Raw genomic sequence first — 17,421 nt, 5'->3', positions numbered from 1 at the left:
GGTAAACCCCCGACAGTGTGCGAGTCGTACTGCCCGATCTCGCTCCTAAACTACAAGCCCAAAGTAGTAGCTAAGGCTCTTTCTGTCTGACTCAGTAGGGTTGTGACCTCCCTCATCCACCCAGAGCAGACAGGGTTTATGCCCCACAGAAGCACCAGGCTTAATTTGAGACAATTGCTTGGGGTCCTCCACATAACGTCAGAGTGAACTTCGAATCCGTCGGCCTCATTGTCGCTGGATGCCAGAATGACTTTCGATAGTGTGAAATGGGAGTACTTATACGCAGTCTTGGGCCGACTCAGGTTAAGACATAATTTTGTGAGCTGGGTGAAGCTCCTTTACCATAAGCCAGTGGCGAGGGTGTGGGTCGATTCCTCGACATCTCAAATCTTCGAGCTACAAAAGGGGACGAGACAGGGCTTCCCTCTGTCCCCACTCCTGTTTGCTTTGGCTCTCGAGCAATTGGCTGCATGGATACGGCAGGATCCCCTGATGTGGGGTATCCCAATCAGGCATGAATGGGGGGAACGTATATTCCTCTATGCCGATGATGCACTCCTGTATGTGGAGATACCCAGACAGTCAATTGATAGAATCCTCCAGATCTTTCGGATCTTTGGTGACTACTCTGGTTACTGCATTAACAGGGACAAGTCGTTATTGTTTCCACTGGCGGGAGGAGTGCCTGCTCTCACCTTCAGGTGAAAACGTCTGGTGGAAACGTCCTGTTTTAAATATCTAGGGATATATATAACTAGAGACCCAAGTAAGTTCTACCAGAAAGATGCAGAGTCCCAGTTGGCAAGATTTGTCATAGATGTCAAACGCTGGCGCTCGCTACCTCTGACGGTAATGGGCCATGCAGCACTATTCAAGATGATGACATTCCCATTGCAGCTATACACAATCCAGAATATGCCCTATGAGATCCCTAAGGCATTTTTTCAAAAAATAGACACAGAACTAAGGACGCTCATTTGGAACGGAAATGCGCCACAAATAGCTTCATATAAAATGAACAGAGGAGTTTATGAGGGAGGACTGGCTATACCAGATATCAAGGCCTATTACCTGGTCTCTCAAATGGTGTGCGTCAATGACTTGGTATTCACTGACAGATCGGACCACGCATTTCGGGTAGAGAGGCGATGCGAACCAGGAGCTATCCCTTCCTCTTGTATAACAAACCAAAATTGAGAGATCTACCTCTTCACATACTGAAGGTGTTAAAAGCATGGCGGGCTTCTGCTAGGTTTTTGGGTTGGGTCAGGAAGTTGACGGGGATGACACCTCTTTGGGATAGTGACCAACTGACAGAGGTGGGCCAACTCAGGGAGTTCGAAAAGTGGAAACTTCTGGGTCTTGACAGTTTGGGGGACGTTTGGAGAGGCCAGGCATATATCACATTCCAAATGCTACAAAAGGACTTTGAAATGGGGCAAGGGAAGTGGCTGAGGTACATTCAACTGTGACATGCCCTAAAGCATCATATAAGAGAAGGGGAGGTACTTGTGGACGCTTCGCCGTTGGAAGATCGGCTCCTCACTGACCCCCTACATGCTAAAGTCATCTCACTAATTTCCAAAAAATCCTCAATAACTCCACCGATCCCTACCCAACACTAAAGACCACCTGGGAAGGAGACATAGGGCAGCTTGACAATGAGGAATGGACGGAAGCCCTTCAAAGCCCACTGGAAGTAGCAATCCGCTCCAGATTCCGACTAATCTAACTTAAGGTCCTACACCAAGTTTTTTATCCCAGATCATTGCTTCACAAGATTGGTAGTGCAGACAACGGTCTCTGCCAGAGAGGATGCAGACAGGAGGGGCCTTTCATATACATAATATGGGAATGCCCGGAGATACAAAACTATTGGGCAAAAATACAAGATATTAGGTTGGGGTGACGGGAGTAGAAGTTCCATTGAAGCCTAAATGGTTCCTACTGACGATTTCTGGAGATGAGGAATGGCCCAGATACATGAGAATATGGTTGACCTTAGCGGCTATGATCGCCAAACGTAACATAGCAAAACATTGGGGAGCAATACAACCTCCCAGAATAGCGGAGTGGAAAGCCGACTCAGATTGGTGCCAACAAGCAGAACAGACTATATATATATATATATATAAAGCTAGAGGTCGCCCGCGAAAATGGGAAAACAATATGGGGCCCTTGGGGGTTTCTTAGGGGACTGTAATGTGGGATAGGGAGAAGGGGTTCCATTTAAGGTATTGTACTTATATGTCCAATCAGTTATCCGTCATGTTTAATTGCTTATCTGTAATCAAAGAATGACTCAAATTTCTGATTGTGTATAATGTAGTGTACCTAGTTTATTGCTGACCATAAAATAATAAAAAGGTGTTCGAAAAAATAAAAATAAAAATTCCTTTATCCTTGCCCTGCATTAGAACTACAGCCTCTTGAATTCAGTTTTTGTTAGGAATTTTACCTATACCAAATTTCGTGGTGTATTGGCGCAATCTCTGGCATTACGCATCACATGTACAATGCAAAAAGATGTTGGCAGCTCATAGAAGATTTCACCAGGGCGTAATTAAAATGTAGTACTAATTTGTCAGACTAAGTTGACATGTTTTCTTAGAGCACCTGTGCATCCATTCTTTCTTAATATTATTCCTTTGAGAACACCTGTGCCTAGCCCGGCAGATGTTTGGTCAGCATAATGTTTGAGCTAGTTTTCCTGCCATGGTCTTTTGCTGTCCCATCTGAGGGTAGGTTAGGGCTGCTTGGTACCTTTGGTTTTTGTGTGGGCTAATGGTTATGGATTTTTGAGAACATTGGATTTTATGGGTAGGTACTTTTGTAACGCCCCTACATTCACTGGCATTCAGCTCTGCTACCCCACTTAAAATTATTTTGCCTTTTATATGTAGGTATAGCAGAATGGATTGTGTTTACAGAGTCAGCAATCTATTATTCTCTTGTGAGCTGTCAGAAATGTTTACAAGACTGCCATTTGCCCTTAATCTCTCATAAATACCCAATTGAGCCAAATTTAACACAAAATAAAGGAGACCTTTTCAATATTTTTTTTAATAAAAGGCAAATATTTTCCTTAAAAATATGAAGACACAATAAGCAGGGAGCAATATAACTATTTACAGAATTACAGGACAAATAGCTAAAAGACGCAGTATAGTTCATGGCACTTCGAGCTCTGTGCTCTCCAATATGACCACTGTTGAATGACCATTGAGAGGCATTTAGCAGTCAGAGCAGTGTAGACAGGAGGATCCACAGAGCAAAGAAGGGAACCCAGGTCACATGAGCACTGAAGAGCTGATGCCCTCCCACTGCTTCCTCACGGTTCTGGCACCCAGCTGCTGGAGGAGATCATGGCTAGCAGGGAGAGAGGTATATAATCGATTAAATACTTTGAGTGCAAAGTAATGAAAAACCCAGTACAGCCTTGTGATATGGGACTGCAAGTGGAACGAACATGATTGTGATGCTGGACATGGAGCATTGCATCCCATGCAGTGATTAAGGACAGAAGTGAATTACAAGCACTGAGGCAATGGCAATAAACCAAATGTATCCTGGACCAGCAGTGGTGTCGGCTTTCAATGGGGTTCTATAGACATTGTTAAGGAATGTCAGTGTATATGTGGTCAGTTATAGTATGGGGTAGGACATGATGTTGTAAAGGAGCACCGAGGAACTGAGAGTGGTGGAGGGACATGAGTCAATTGTCGCAAGATGTGGTGTGATTCTTGGAATGGTGGTATAGAATGTGCAGGAAAGGCTTTGGTGTAGGACTGCCAGTGGGTTTGGATAGAGTGTGGAGTGGAGATTAAGATTGTGTAAGGTCAGGGGTGGTGTGGGACTGAAAGGGATGCTAAAGTGGGTGTGGTGAAAAGCTAGGAGAATGGTGTAAGAGGCTGTGGCAAGATCAGGTTTTTTGAAGGACTGTGCAAGGTTGAGAATGGACTAGAATAGGAAATGATGGGAGTCTCCATGTGGTGTTGGACTGGGAATCCTGATGGACATACATTGCTGTAGGAGATGTAGGAGGTGGTGGAACAGGATGAGATGAGAGACTGGGAATGGTGCTGAGTGTGATCATGAGCGAAAAGAAGGAGTTGTATGGGACCTCTAGTGACACAGAAATGGGAGTAGTGAGAGAACCTGGGTGTGCAGAAACAGGACTGGTAAAGGCGGGTAGCAGTTTAGGGCCAGGAAGAGGCTGAACTAAGAGTTGCACCAGACAGGCAATAATGATGCAAAAGAGGCAGTGGTGTGGGGCAATGAATCACATTCACACACTAATGTGGGACTCGCAATCCCATTAGGCTAAGGAGGTACATAGAAAGTACATACATTACTTCCTGGGTTTTTAAGTTCTTAGGGTTGACTTTGTGATGTCAGCATGCCAAGACTGTTAACATCATAGTGCCAAAATCAATTTGGAGGTTTCACAGTATAATATATTGTTGAGCCTTCCTGCATTTTTATACTATGGTTTCACGTTACTGGTGTTGGCACAAATACGATGCTACCTTCGTCCATAACTGGTGTCTCTCATACACCCATACATGGACATGCTGGGGGAACTTCTACAGAAACCATAGAAGCTGTTATAATTATGAAGTTTTTAGGCACCACTGTTGTCAAGGTGCAAGTACCTGATCCTCCTCAACAAAATGCGATTTGCTAGGATATGCCTGGCGTCAACCACCCGCTGAACCCTAGCTTTAAAAAGAGGCCATGGGAAGAGTCTATACTTGGCATGGCATTTACCTTCCATATCCACATGCAGTTTCCAGCTGTTCTTCGCTACGGATTCAATAAGGGAAGTCCACTGTGCTGCCCCCTGTGCCCGATGTACAGTATTTGCAGTTGTGCCCTGCATCTTTAAAAAAATTCCTTCTATTTCATTCTGCATTTTTAACAAAGACCTGCGGTTTCAGGACTAGTGTACAGAGAATGTGCACTACCCCTCATAGAATGACGGACAGAATGGTAGCACCTCAAGACCCTCACGGGTGAAGGAGCTGCGCTTTACAAATCCTGATTGATTGATTGATTGATTGATATCAAGATTAGGGATCTGAGCACTGATAATCCCTCTTTCTGGACCATACACTCAACGGAATATTGCTTTAATGCGCTTGTCTGTACTAAATTCTGCATCACACTTGAGGGAAGGCGAAAACATCTCATCTCTGAGCCCCACCCTCTTCAACGTCTACATGAGCCCCCTCGCGGCCATCGTACGCAAACACAACCTCAGCATAATCTCCTACGCCGACGACACCCAGCTGATCCTCTCCCTGACCAACGACCCCGCCGCCGCCAGAGCCAACCTGCACGAAGGGATGAAAGAGGTAGCCGAGTGGATGACGACCAGCCGCCTGAAACTGAACTCGGACAAGACGGAGGTTCTCATCCTGGGCTCTTCACCCTCCGCCTGGGATGACTCCTGGTGGCCTCCCGCCCTGGGCACCGCACCCAAACCGACAGACCATGCACGCAACCTGGGCTTCATCCTGGACTCCTCCCTCTCCATGACCAGGCAGGTCAACAACGTCTCCTCGGCGTGCTTCAACATCCTACGCATACTTCGGAAAATCTTCTGGTGGATCCCCACCGAGACCAGGAGGACCGTCACCCAGGCCCTCGTCACCAGCCGACTGGACTACGGTAACGCCCTCTACGCCGGTACCACCGCCAAGCTCCAGAAGAGACTCCAGCGGATCCAGAACGCCTCAGCCAGACTCATCCTCGACATCCCACGATCCAGCCACATCTCCGGACATCTGAGAGACCTTCACTGGCTCCCCGTCAACAAGAGAATCACCTTCCGCCTCCTCACCCACGCACACAAAGCCCTACACGACCAAGGCCCGAGCTACCTCAACAGCCGAGTCAACTTCTACGCTCCCACGCGCCACCTCCGATCAGCCAACCACGCCCTCGCCGCCGTCCCCCGCATCCGAAGAGCGACTACAGGAGGAAGGTCCTTCTCCTACCTGGCCGCCAAGAACTGGAACTCCCTCCCGACCGACCTGCGCCTGACCCAAGACCACCTCTCCTTCAGGAAGAAGCTGAAGACCTGGCTATTCGAGCAGTAGCGGCACCCCCCCCCCCCCCAGCGCCTTGAGACCCTACGGGTATGTAGCGCGCTTTATAAGTGTCATTGATTGATTGATTGATTGATCTTCTATCACCATGGAAGAACTCGCAAAGAAGGGCTATATTATAGCCTTATAGCCTGCCGTAGCGGGCTATACCGGCTGTTAAAGGCTCGCTGCAGCGTTAAAGGCCCGAGCCGAAGGCGAGGGACTTTAACAAAGCAGAGGGACTTTAAAAGCCGGTATAGCCCTGCTACGAAGGCTATAAGGCTATTAGAACATTCTGCCACTAGAGGGCAGAATGTTCTAACAAAACAAAGCCTTCAGGGAGCGCGAGGGGATTGAAATCTCCTCAGGCTCCCTGAAGCCTTTGTTCACAGCCAGAGCTGTGGACAAAGACACATTGGAATGTTGGAGCTCTGGGCTTATACCAGCCATTATAAGCCCGGAGCACTCCATTGTTTTCAATGGAGCTCCCAACATTCCAATGTTCTAATAACATGTATTCACTGTGTTAAAGCAAGACATCTCAGTAAAACACATGTAGGATCTTTGCACTCTTCAACCCTTTCGACTACACACAGTCTTGCAGTTGACAGTCTGTACTGTTGCTAAGTGAAGGAGGGAGTAAAGTGCTGACATACACAGCATGATTTTAGTCTCTCTCTGCACCTGGTTCTCAGTGAAAATTAAATATTGTCAAGACAGTGCTTTGTAGTAAGCATGACTTAAATAACAAGTGAAATATTTGTGACCAGAAGCAGAATATCGGCTGCTGTCTAAAAAATGTAAAGGTAATGACAAATAATAGGGATTGAATATTTCACCAGATCATGAATCGATAATATGAATAGTACATGAGGTGGATGTGTGTTTTTGTGTCTACAAAACTGTTTCTCCCCAGTCTTTTATTCATCGGACACGTTGCTTTTCAGCAGCAATGTGAGGTTGGTAGGATCATAACACACTTGCAAATTTGAGCAGAAATTTGGAAAATCGATATCGAAGATAAATGTACATGATCTGTGTTAGGCTTAAAAATTGTACACTTAAAAGGTGCAAATATTGAACGAGGATCTGCAAAGCTCATGGTAACAAACAGTGTAAAAAGACATATTGCCAGATTGCTGAGAACTTACAGTAGGCTTAAAGCCCATCCATTGCTTATCATTTAGTTGGCTCTATTGTCACTGTCAATTGCTTGCTTCATATTCAATGGCTTTCCTTGTTCATCATGTTTTTGTCCCTCTCCTGGTGCATAGCCTCTTTAATTGTGACCTTTTGCTGTATACTTTCAGGGAACTACTTTTTTCTTTTTGCTGAAGCATGCCACAAGCTTGCATGTGCTTTACATCTGTCTAGCTTGTGTGCTGCTTCTCACCCCCTTTGTTCCATGTTCCTCTCTCATCTATGTGCTTCTCTCCCTCTACCACACACTGTGTTACCCCTTTGCACCCATGTACTTCTGTAGTATTCTCTTCCTCTTGTTGTTTCCCCCCCTGTACTCTGTGTGCTGCTTTTCCCCTTCCTCTTTTTTTGCTTTGGTGCTAAGAAAATCTTTATGTTTTTTATTTACCGATCCAAGGTGCGTCTGCCATCTTGTATCAGTAAATAAAAATTAAAGCAAATGGCAACTGTGTCATTCTTCTGATGTGGGCAGGCATTCTGACACATACTTGCATCAGTGGAATGATGTGACCAAAATCAAACAATATGTTGATTCCTTTTTTTTTTATCATGTTGCACAGTGTTTCCTTTGCTGTACTGCACCTCTTAAGCAACTGGCAAAGCCAATCAGTCCCAAAGGCGAGACCTATTGGCTTTGCCAGTGCTCGCTCATTTCAAGCATACACCAGAAAAAATGGTGCGATAAATGTAGCAGCCATATTCAAGCAATATAAATTTTTAAATTGAAAAAATATATAATTTTCATTAAATAGCAAAGGTGCTTCCTTGTAGTCAGGTGTACCTTAAATAGGTATAGAAATCGTTTTTTGTTTTAATGTGCATCAAAAGAAAATATATAAAGTCAAAGACAATCATAAAGTCAAAGAGTGATAGGACAGGTAGGTCTGTTTGTGCATGGCTCATGCACTGTGTGAGGTACTGTACTTTAAAGGAGTGTGTCTTCAGCTCTTTCCTAATTCGGAGCAGCTTTGGGGTGGTCCTGATGAATACCTGAATGTTATTGTGTATCCTGGGTGCATAGATGGAAAAAGCCTGCTGATTTATTTTTCTTTTTTCACTTTTGAGGACACGACATCTACGAGTGTTAACCCCCATAAACCCCTGTTTGCACAAGGGTCAGAATTCGGAGTTGGGTGGCATTTACGGCATCTGGTAATTACTGGGTACGCTAAATAATCCACCCCTATTAACATTTTGGCAGTTCAAATCTGACAGAATTTCACAGAAGAGAGTATAATTTGTACTGTACCATATGGATTTTGGTGTAGTAAGCACAACAATCTGAATGTTATTCCCCTTAAACTTGCATTAGATGATACTTATCGCACCTTAGGTTAGTGTCATTTATCGGGTATAGTAAAAAAGCACATGCATTCGATAAAACTCAGAATCAAGGCCTTAGTATGCAGTTTGATTGCTTTTTGACTGCAGGTGTGCTGAGAACCACCAGAGAGGGTGAGTTTAACTGCAAGATAAGCGGGCTTTTTAAATGATGAAACTGGTTTTTAAGACGGTGCAGGCCTGCAAGGGTAGACAATGGAGTTTGAGCCAGATGGGAGTGATCAGATCATATTTTGCCAACCCACTGATGACTTGTGCTGTGTCATGTAGGATGCCCTTAAATGGTGCCAGTATGGTGTCTAGGAGGCCAAGTAGCAGGGCATTGCCACCGTTCAAATGTGAGAGTACAAGGACTTGAGCAGCAGTTCTTAAGTCATTTTCTGGAAGAAAATGTTACTCTTTCTTTAAAAGAGAGAGCTGGCACCAGTTCATGTATGTTTATTGGCCATGTGTTCCATGAGGGTGTGACTGATGTCTGGGGGAAATCCAAATGACTTTGTATTTGGTTAAAGTTGGGGTTCGAAACCGTCAAAGTCCATGTCACTGAGCCAGGTTTGTACTGGTTCTTGTTTGTTGTTCTTGGTAGATAACAAGAATTCAGTCTTGGTTGGGTTGAGCTTCAGGTAGGCACTGGACACCCAGGTCTGGAGGATGTGCAGGCAATGTTTGAAGGGTTGGATGTCTGAGGCACAAGAGCCTTTCATGCAAAGGTGTATATTATCATCGTGTTGGTGAATCTTGATGCTTTTATCTATGAGCAGAGCTTCTTGAAGCTCCATGTAGAGGTTGAAGAGGACTTGGGACAGTATGAAACCAAAGGGGACCCTGCAGGTGATAGGGATCATTTTGGAGCTGGAGGTGCCCAATAGAACAAAACTAGGGTGAGTTGGAAAGGTCTGAGAAAAACCAGTGAAGGATGTTAATGAATCCTTTTTGAAACTTCAGAATGTGTATGAGAGTGGGATGGTCGAGTGCATCGGAGGCAGCTGAGAGGTCCTGCAATATCACTGTATTCCGAGAATATAGGTTAAATACATGAGGATGACTAAAAGGATAAAAATAGAAAGAAAACTCATTTGCAAACTAATCTGTTTGTCCTATCAGCCATAGTATTAAAAACCGCTTCTTTTAAGGCTGGTGTGCACCTGAGATCAGGTAAATGCCGGCACTCACAGTGAAAAAGTGCCAATGCCTGGAATGGCTCACCCATTCTGTATGGTGTGGTGAGCTGAAGAAAATGTGAATGACAATTGAACAGACCAATGGATGATGAAGACAGACTGAAAGCCCCTCTGTGTTTGTAAGTGTGTATGTTATTTTGAAATATGTTTTTCATGATTGTATGAGGCTGGTGAAACGACTAACTCTGTCCCTAGGCCGGGCCTTAAAAAAGTAGGTGCCAGAGGTCTTCTCTTTGGTCTGGTGATGGATGTCTTATGAAGTATTGACAGAACAGATGAACGCGCTCTCCATTGACGGAAGGGCACCCAGAGGAGAAGTAGTAGTCTCTGTCTCTGCCACAGGTCCCTCTTAACAGGCAAGTGCAACATTGCCTGACACAGAACTACGCTGTGAGAGCATAAATACATTTCCTGGATTTGCGACAGGAATCACTAGCCCATCCGAATCTTACAGTGGCAGGATATTAGGCCGTTCTCTCACATGGTGTATGTTCTTTAAGATGTGTCACGGTGACAGGACCTTTCTGATTTGCACAGTGCTCGCCTTCATACATGCCAACATTTTAAAACTAATAAGTGGGAGATTTAAAACAAAGTTGGTGCTGTACCATCCCCATTGACCTATTTTGAATCAGATGCAATTTTAGGCGAGAAAATGCAAAAAAAAACGTTGTGGCTTAAAAATCATGAGTCTCCCCCCCTGAATCGGGTCTTTTCACATGTATGATACAGATTAGGGTATGCCTGGTTTTCAATGCGTTGGGTTTTCGACAGCACCTGTACATTCTGGACTAAAGGAAGGAACCTTATGCCATAATAACAAATAGCAGGGGCCGGCCCTCAAATCACCGAAAGCAGGATTTGCAGCCTTGCGCTGTGTAATGTGGTCCAAACTGAACTTGTGCCCAATTTCGAGTGCTAATCGGGCTAGTGTGTGTTGCCATCTTTCAGGGATAGCTGTTGTAATGGAAGGAAAGTGAACAGGGGGCAGAACACCATATTAAAGAACTGCAGCAAAATGGAATGGAAATGGAGAGGATGTGGCTTAACGGCTGGAACGGCAGACCTTGAACCGGTGGCGTAGGAAGGGGGTGCGGTGGGTGGAGGCCACTCCGGGTGTCATCACTGAGGGGGGTGACAAAATGGTAAAAAAATTTGTTTTAAACACATATTTTTGCCATTTTGTCAAGCCGGGGCTGACAAGAAATTATTGAGGGGGTGACAAAATGGCAAAAATATGTGCTTTAAACACATATTTTTGCCATTTTGTCAAGCTGAAAGGTGACAAGAAATTATTGAGGGAGGTGACAAAACGGCAACAAAATGTGTTTTAAACACATATTTTTGCCATTTTGTCAAGCTGGGGGTGACAAGAAATTATTGAGTGGGGTGACAAAACGGCAACAAAATGTGTTTTAAACACATATTTTTGCCATTTTGTAAAGCCGGGGGTGACAAGAAATTTTCCGCACCGGGTACCACCGGCCCCTGCTACGCCACTGTCCAGGTTCAAGTGTGGCGGGAGGCATAAGCATCCTGTGACTGGGCAATTCACTTCATCTCCCCTGCCTAAAATGTATGTGTCCGTCTGTAATGCAACCGGTGCTCATGTAAAGCCCTCCGATGCCTTCTGGTCGAGTTCGCGCTTTATAAATAAAACTACAACCAAAGAAAAGAAACGTCTAATAAAAGCAGAAAGGGAATTACTTGCACATTCACAGTTACCTCGTATTCTCGTGCCTAGGTTAAAGTTCAACTCTTACCATTTCTGTGCCAAGTGCCGCATACTTTATAGTTTGAGGGAAGGACGGGAGCTGTGGGGATTGATGAGAGCGACTAGTGATGACGTGTGTCCTTGAGCTGTCAATCTGGCGCGCTGCTCGCCGGGCCCTGCCTGCAGTGCCCCGCCCCTGCCCTTGAAGTGTGCTGTGATTTATAGTCGGGGTTGGGTACTACAGCAGCTCGAGCAAAGGTGAGGCCATTCTCCGAGCCGCTGGGGTAAAAAAAAGCATCCATCTGCGTCCTTCCCCCGGAGCAGCCCGGCCGCAGTGTCCTACAACGAGTGTTGAGACTGGCCATCCGCCGCTGCAACAAGTACTAACGCAATCCATCAGCAGTGAAGCGCGATGTTTCTAATGATTGCTTTTCAAAGCTTTGGAAACACTGTAACCGGTGGGCAATGCCGCTGCCCGCGTCCCACGCAGTGGGACATCAGCAGGGCAGCATTCTAGTGGCCGCCCGTCGGAGCCTTCCCCCCTTGCTGCCTCGCGCGCGAGGCCTACGCCCACTTGGGAAAAACCCCTATCGCGTGGAGCTGGGGGCGGGCTGGGGGGCGCGGCTTACTCCCTACTTAGTGGGCTCTCTCGCCCAGTTCCTCCTCTGTCTCCTGCGCGCCGCAGCCAGCCTGGACACGCGTTCTGTCTCGTCGTGGCTGGCCGTATCCCGGCGTTTTCCTCACGCGGAAATTCGCCGTCTCTTGGTTGCTGAGGTTCGCCGAGGGTCGCTGCGGTCTTGGTGCCCGGAGCGCGTGTTTGGTCGTGTCGGTAGCCAGGTCAGTGCTCCCCCCCAGCCCCGTAAGTCGTCATGTCCACCACCCCCCCCCCTCGCTTGGGGTTTCCTACCCGGGGCAGTAGAGTGTCCCCTGCTAGGCAGTTTGTGCACGTGCCAGGTTGAAGCGGCATTGTGGCTCAGGGTGGGGGGGAGAGAGCGGCGGGGGGATGCGCTTTGAGTCGCGTGGCATGGTTATGCTTTTATGGGTCGTGGGTCGTGTTTATGGCGCTCCGACGTTGGTCTTTCGTTCCCCGGCGCGCGAGGGTTGGCGCTGTGCCCCGGGCGGGTTCCCAGGTACCGCATAGTTGGGATGGTTGCACCCGGGACTTGTAGGAGGTGTGGTCCGCCGGCTTGAAGGACTGCCGACTTTGGTGCAGGAGGCCAGGTTCGTGCCCTCGAGGTCGCGTCCACGTTGCGGTGCGCATGTGGGCGCTCCAATGCCTCCGGGCCGAGGTCGCGACATATGAATGTGCGGGCGTTTGCCCCCGCTTTACGGTGCACATGTGGGCGCATCCTGGTCAGGTTCGCGCTTTGTTGCTATGCAAATAGTTGCCCCAGTTTTGTGGCGCTCATGTGGGGGCGCCAATGCCTTCGGGTCGAGTCCACGCCATGTAGTTGTGCACACATTTGCCCCGCTTTGCGGTGCACAAGTAGGCGCTCCGGTTTCTCCGGGTCATGTTCGCGCCATGTTACTGTGCGCGCGTTTGCCCCTGCTTTGAGGCGCTCAGGTGGGCGCCCCGGTGCACGCCAGGCAGACGTGCTGGCGTTTTGTCCACGCTTCGCGGTGCTCATGAGGAGCGCTCCGGTGCCGGGGGTCGAGTTCGCGCTAGATGGGTGCCGGCCGTTTTCCTACGCTGCGCGCGCAGGTTGGTGCTCCCCCCCCCCCCCCCCTGGAGCCCCTCCAGTCTGTGCAGTGCACGCGCTGCCGGTCCGCGCGCGTCTTGGCTGCCAGCGTCGGTTTGGAACGTGCCGGACGTGTTGGGTCTTCTCCGGTGGCGGCGGCGCACCGAGGATGCCGTGCAGCGCTCCCCGCGTTTCGGCCGAGGATTGAGGGAGGTGTCATTTGCCAGCCCTCGTTTCCTTTCTTGTTTTCCTGGGTTGTGGATGTAATGCGCTGCCAGGTGGGCTTGTGGCAGCAATGGCGGAGTGCCTGCCATGGGGAAGATGGGACATTGAGACGCCTGTCTGCACGTGCTTTGTCAAGGTATCGTTATCTTGATGGCAAATGTACTTGTCTCCGTTGCAAATTTGACCCACTATTCATAGCATGCGTGCCGCTGTGTGCCAAAAGTAGCTTTGTTGCACGTGTGGTTCTAGGTACAGGCCTTCATGCTGTGACGCGAGAGCTGATGGGTAAAAAGTATTCATGTTTATTACATGGCATAAGGTCCGGCCTCGGGGTGCGTAAAGCATGATTATACAAAATGGTAGCCAATGAGATTTACTATAAATGAAATATATATATATGTTGTAGCATGATTTAAACAGGTGTCAGCCTCGCACAGTGCGTGGAATGGGTGTTACAAACTGGGTGTAAAGTACCACATATGATGTTTTCACTGTTACGCTTGGGTTAGATTGTTCATTGTGACACGGCTAATCGGCATGTTTCACGATTTAGGGTAACACTCGGGGGAATTTGCATTTTTCGTTTTTCATCCAACAATAACTCCACCCCTGTTCTGAAATGCACGAGGTGAAGTTTGTGAATGGATAGCCAGGGCTTCTCACAAAATATTCACTGTTTTTACGAGTTCGCTGTAAAAGCCCCTGATGAAGTACTCATTAGTGAGAAATGCATTGGAAACATCTCTAGAACACAACATGTGTGCAATGGAAGAAAGTTTAATTTATAATGAAACGTCAAAGGTGGCAGGAATGCATGCAGTGTCTGTGGGATGTAGCTGGCTGGTTGCTGTCGACCACGCTCATAGTGTGGGGGTCTGCTGTTCAGAATGCTTGTTCCACGGGCGAGGCCTTTCCCCCTTTCTAACATTGTTCCATCGATTTCTGGTCAACGTTTTGGTCAATCTGTGCATAAGTGCGAGTTGTTGGACAATATCCCAGGTTATTCCTTCTCAATTTCAGAATTGTGAGATCGTTTGGGGTATATGCCGGGCCTGCACGAATGGGCATTGGCAGCACATTGTAAGTGTACCCTCTGGCGTGTTGGGGACATCTGATCTTGCCGTTTGTGGAAGGTTGATTTTGGTGTCCCAGTTCCTCGACTATGTTACTGCTATTTGGTTTTTCCTGGCCTGGTCGATTAGCTCGGTTGGTTGTAGCGTGGTGCTAGTGGCAAGAAGGTAGCGGGTGCAACCCCCGTATTGGCCAATGCTTGTGGCATCGGTCTCTGTGGCGTAATCGGTTAGCGCTTTCGGCTTTTAAAGGAAAGGTTGGTGGTTCATGCCCACCCAGGGACGCAAGATTGTATTTTTATAAATGGATTGGAGTGCTTTCAGTGCGCTGAGCTAGTTGTTTTTCCTGGCCTGGTCGGTTAGCTCGATTGGTTGTAGCGGGGTGCTAGTGCCGCGAAGGTGGCAGGTGCGATCCCCGTACTGGCAATGCTTGAGGCATCGGTCTCTGTGGCGCAATCGGTTCGCGCGTTCGGCTCTTAAAGGAAAGGTTGGTGGTTCAAGCCCACCCTGGGACGCAAAAAATTGTATTTTCACTCATTGCAAAGCTTTCAGTGCGCTGAGCTACCGTGTCCTGGTAAATTATACGTTCGGTCGCCGTGGAAGCTAAGCAGGGTAGGGACTGGATAGCACTTGGATGGGGGGCCAGAATGGGATATGTTGGATGCTGGTGTCGTTGCTATGAGTTAGGCCCCTCTTAGGCGGGCAAATAAATGTTTTATAGCAGGCAGTTCCTACCCACAGAAGAATCAAGTCTAACACAGGGCAATCTCCTCCTGCTCTACATCCAGGGGAACGTACAAGGGGGTAGCTAAATCACAGAATTTACATATGTAATTCTAGCCGATTTCTAAATGCACAAGGAATGCCATGATAAATTCTAAACAGATAGCGGAGGAATTGCATACAAGTGGGGCAAACTTGGACTTTAACACATATAAAATGGTGGTATACAATATTGTTGTATATAATGCTGTACTGCAATATACAATCACTGTACACCAGTGGTGTATAGTACCTTTAATTCGCTATGACGGCAACGTTTCAGCCATGACGGACCTGGGCAAGCACAATCTATCCGCTATCGTGCTTCGACCCCCATAATGTACACCTACAATGTTAGTACCCCCATCGTACATTTGATTGATTAGATCCATTTCCCCAACAACCTGACCATGGCACTTTCGGCAAACGTTTATTAAGCTTTTAAGCACCTGCTGCAGCGTTTCTTTCACCCGCCAATTGTCAGGCCTCACATAATGGCAAGATTGCCTGCTGCAAAGACGTGTGCCAAGTACATTACAGAGGGCATAGGATGCAAACAGATCAGCCGGTTACTGCTTTCAAAAGGGACATCCTTTGGTTACTTGCAATGTATAACTTAAAGTCCTAATATAGGATAGTGAGCTATCAACTTTCATCCTAGAACTGCATACACAATGCAAAGTATACATTATTAGAACACCGATCAGTGTTGCAGAGCATCCTAGGACACACCTACTATATCACTTTGTTGCATTATTTTCCAGGATGATTCACATGCCTGTAGTTGCTCTAATGCTTTTAAAAGGGAGAAGATACGGCCTATCGGTTTGAGCTACGCTGCGCAGAAGGGGACACTATTTACATAGCAAGGAGTCGCAATAGCATAGCGTGGAGCAGGAAGGAGTCTCAGTAACATACCTTGGTATAAACTACGCTCATCCTCGCCAGGCGAAGACTTCGCATCGGAATGTTGTCAGTGTTTGGCCCCAGGGCAAGATTGCTAGGCATGGTCATAAAGACACTTGTCTCTCTGCTCCGGACGTATCCTTGCCTCTAGACAACTGTTGGTTTGCATATGAAGAGAGAAGTGTCAGCGCCTTATCAATATGCAGTGATTCTGGAAAATCACTTAATCTCCCTGTGTCTAATAAGGAGAGTGTGTGTCCCTGGGGTGGCGTTAGTTGGTGTGCAGGTAAAGCGCGCAAACGATACCTTGCTGCTCGTGCAGCACTACCATACATTTTAAAAGTTTACCTTGGAGGCTGTTTTCATTCCTGAAAGCCGTGAACCAGATGCCCCTTCACTATTCACACCATCGCCCCCCCCAGCTTTCCTCCGATTCCTGTCTGCATGTGAACATGCATGTCTTTGATATTGCGAACGTACCCCTCGCTTTACTAGGCGATGCGGTAGATTCCCGGTAGAATGCGGGATGGATAAGCGTCAGGGATGAGGCCATGACCTTTCTGGAAGGGGCATTCTCCTTCGACCTGGTCGGACTGGGAAAGGAAGGTAGGAGGGCTGGTTAACTCTTTATTCTACCTGCGGTGGCACGTCTTGCCAGGAGTGATTGGCAAAGGCTTCGCCTTCAGCCAGCCTAAGTTAACACCCATCCATACAAGCCAATTGTTCATGGTGGTATCGGGCCGCATTTACACAGCGCAGTATTTGGCCCCTGGGGCTGTCAGTGTCGCGAATTACTAAAATTCCCTGAACTGAAGGTGTGGCCGGGTTTTACACGAGCAGAAGTTTGGGAGTGCAAGCCTCCACCTAGGGGGTGGTTGGCTGAATCTGATGAACTACTTCAAACGGCTCACAGCACTGCCGTGGGAGAGTGGCAATGCCCTGTGCATACTTCAACCAGACACCGGGAATGGTATGCCCTCACCTACATGTGCGTAGCACCTTCTGAAATAAGCAGGACCAGAGATGTGCTGCTCCCCACTGGCATTTGACAGGTTAATGGACAAGGCTAGCGGAAAAGCCAGATGTATTGTCATGAGTTAAGGTGGTCGTGACCGAGGCACTGGCTGAATAGAGACACTGCCAATTATGGGTTAGGAACGAAATTATAACTGGGGCGCACAACAAATTATTTGATAGCAATGGGACGTTTCCTTTCAAGCCATGATGTCGGTGCCACGACTTACCTACAGC

General features: G+C 47.5%; 1 long non-coding RNA gene across 1 annotated transcript in view; it reads right to left on the bottom strand.

Annotated features, from left to right (window-relative positions):
* The window catches only part of LOC146830866 (uncharacterized), a 29,601-nt gene extending 17,956 nt beyond the window's left edge, over positions 1–11,645 (bottom strand). Inside the window, exon 1 of the long non-coding RNA XR_014961202.1 lies at positions 11,578–11,645. This is a non-coding gene — a long non-coding RNA (uncharacterized LOC146830866). The remainder of the gene's footprint in view (positions 1–11,577) is intronic.
* Between the last annotated feature and the right edge of the window lie 5,776 nt (positions 11,646–17,421).

This window comes from Triturus cristatus, chromosome 5_1, assembly GCF_964204655.1.
Source record: "Triturus cristatus chromosome 5_1, aTriCri1.1, whole genome shotgun sequence".
In the NCBI taxonomy this organism is placed as follows: Eukaryota; Metazoa; Chordata; class Amphibia; order Caudata; family Salamandridae; genus Triturus; species Triturus cristatus.
The sequence above is the reverse complement of the archived record's forward strand: the minus strand, read 5'-3'. Positions and strand labels throughout refer to the sequence as shown.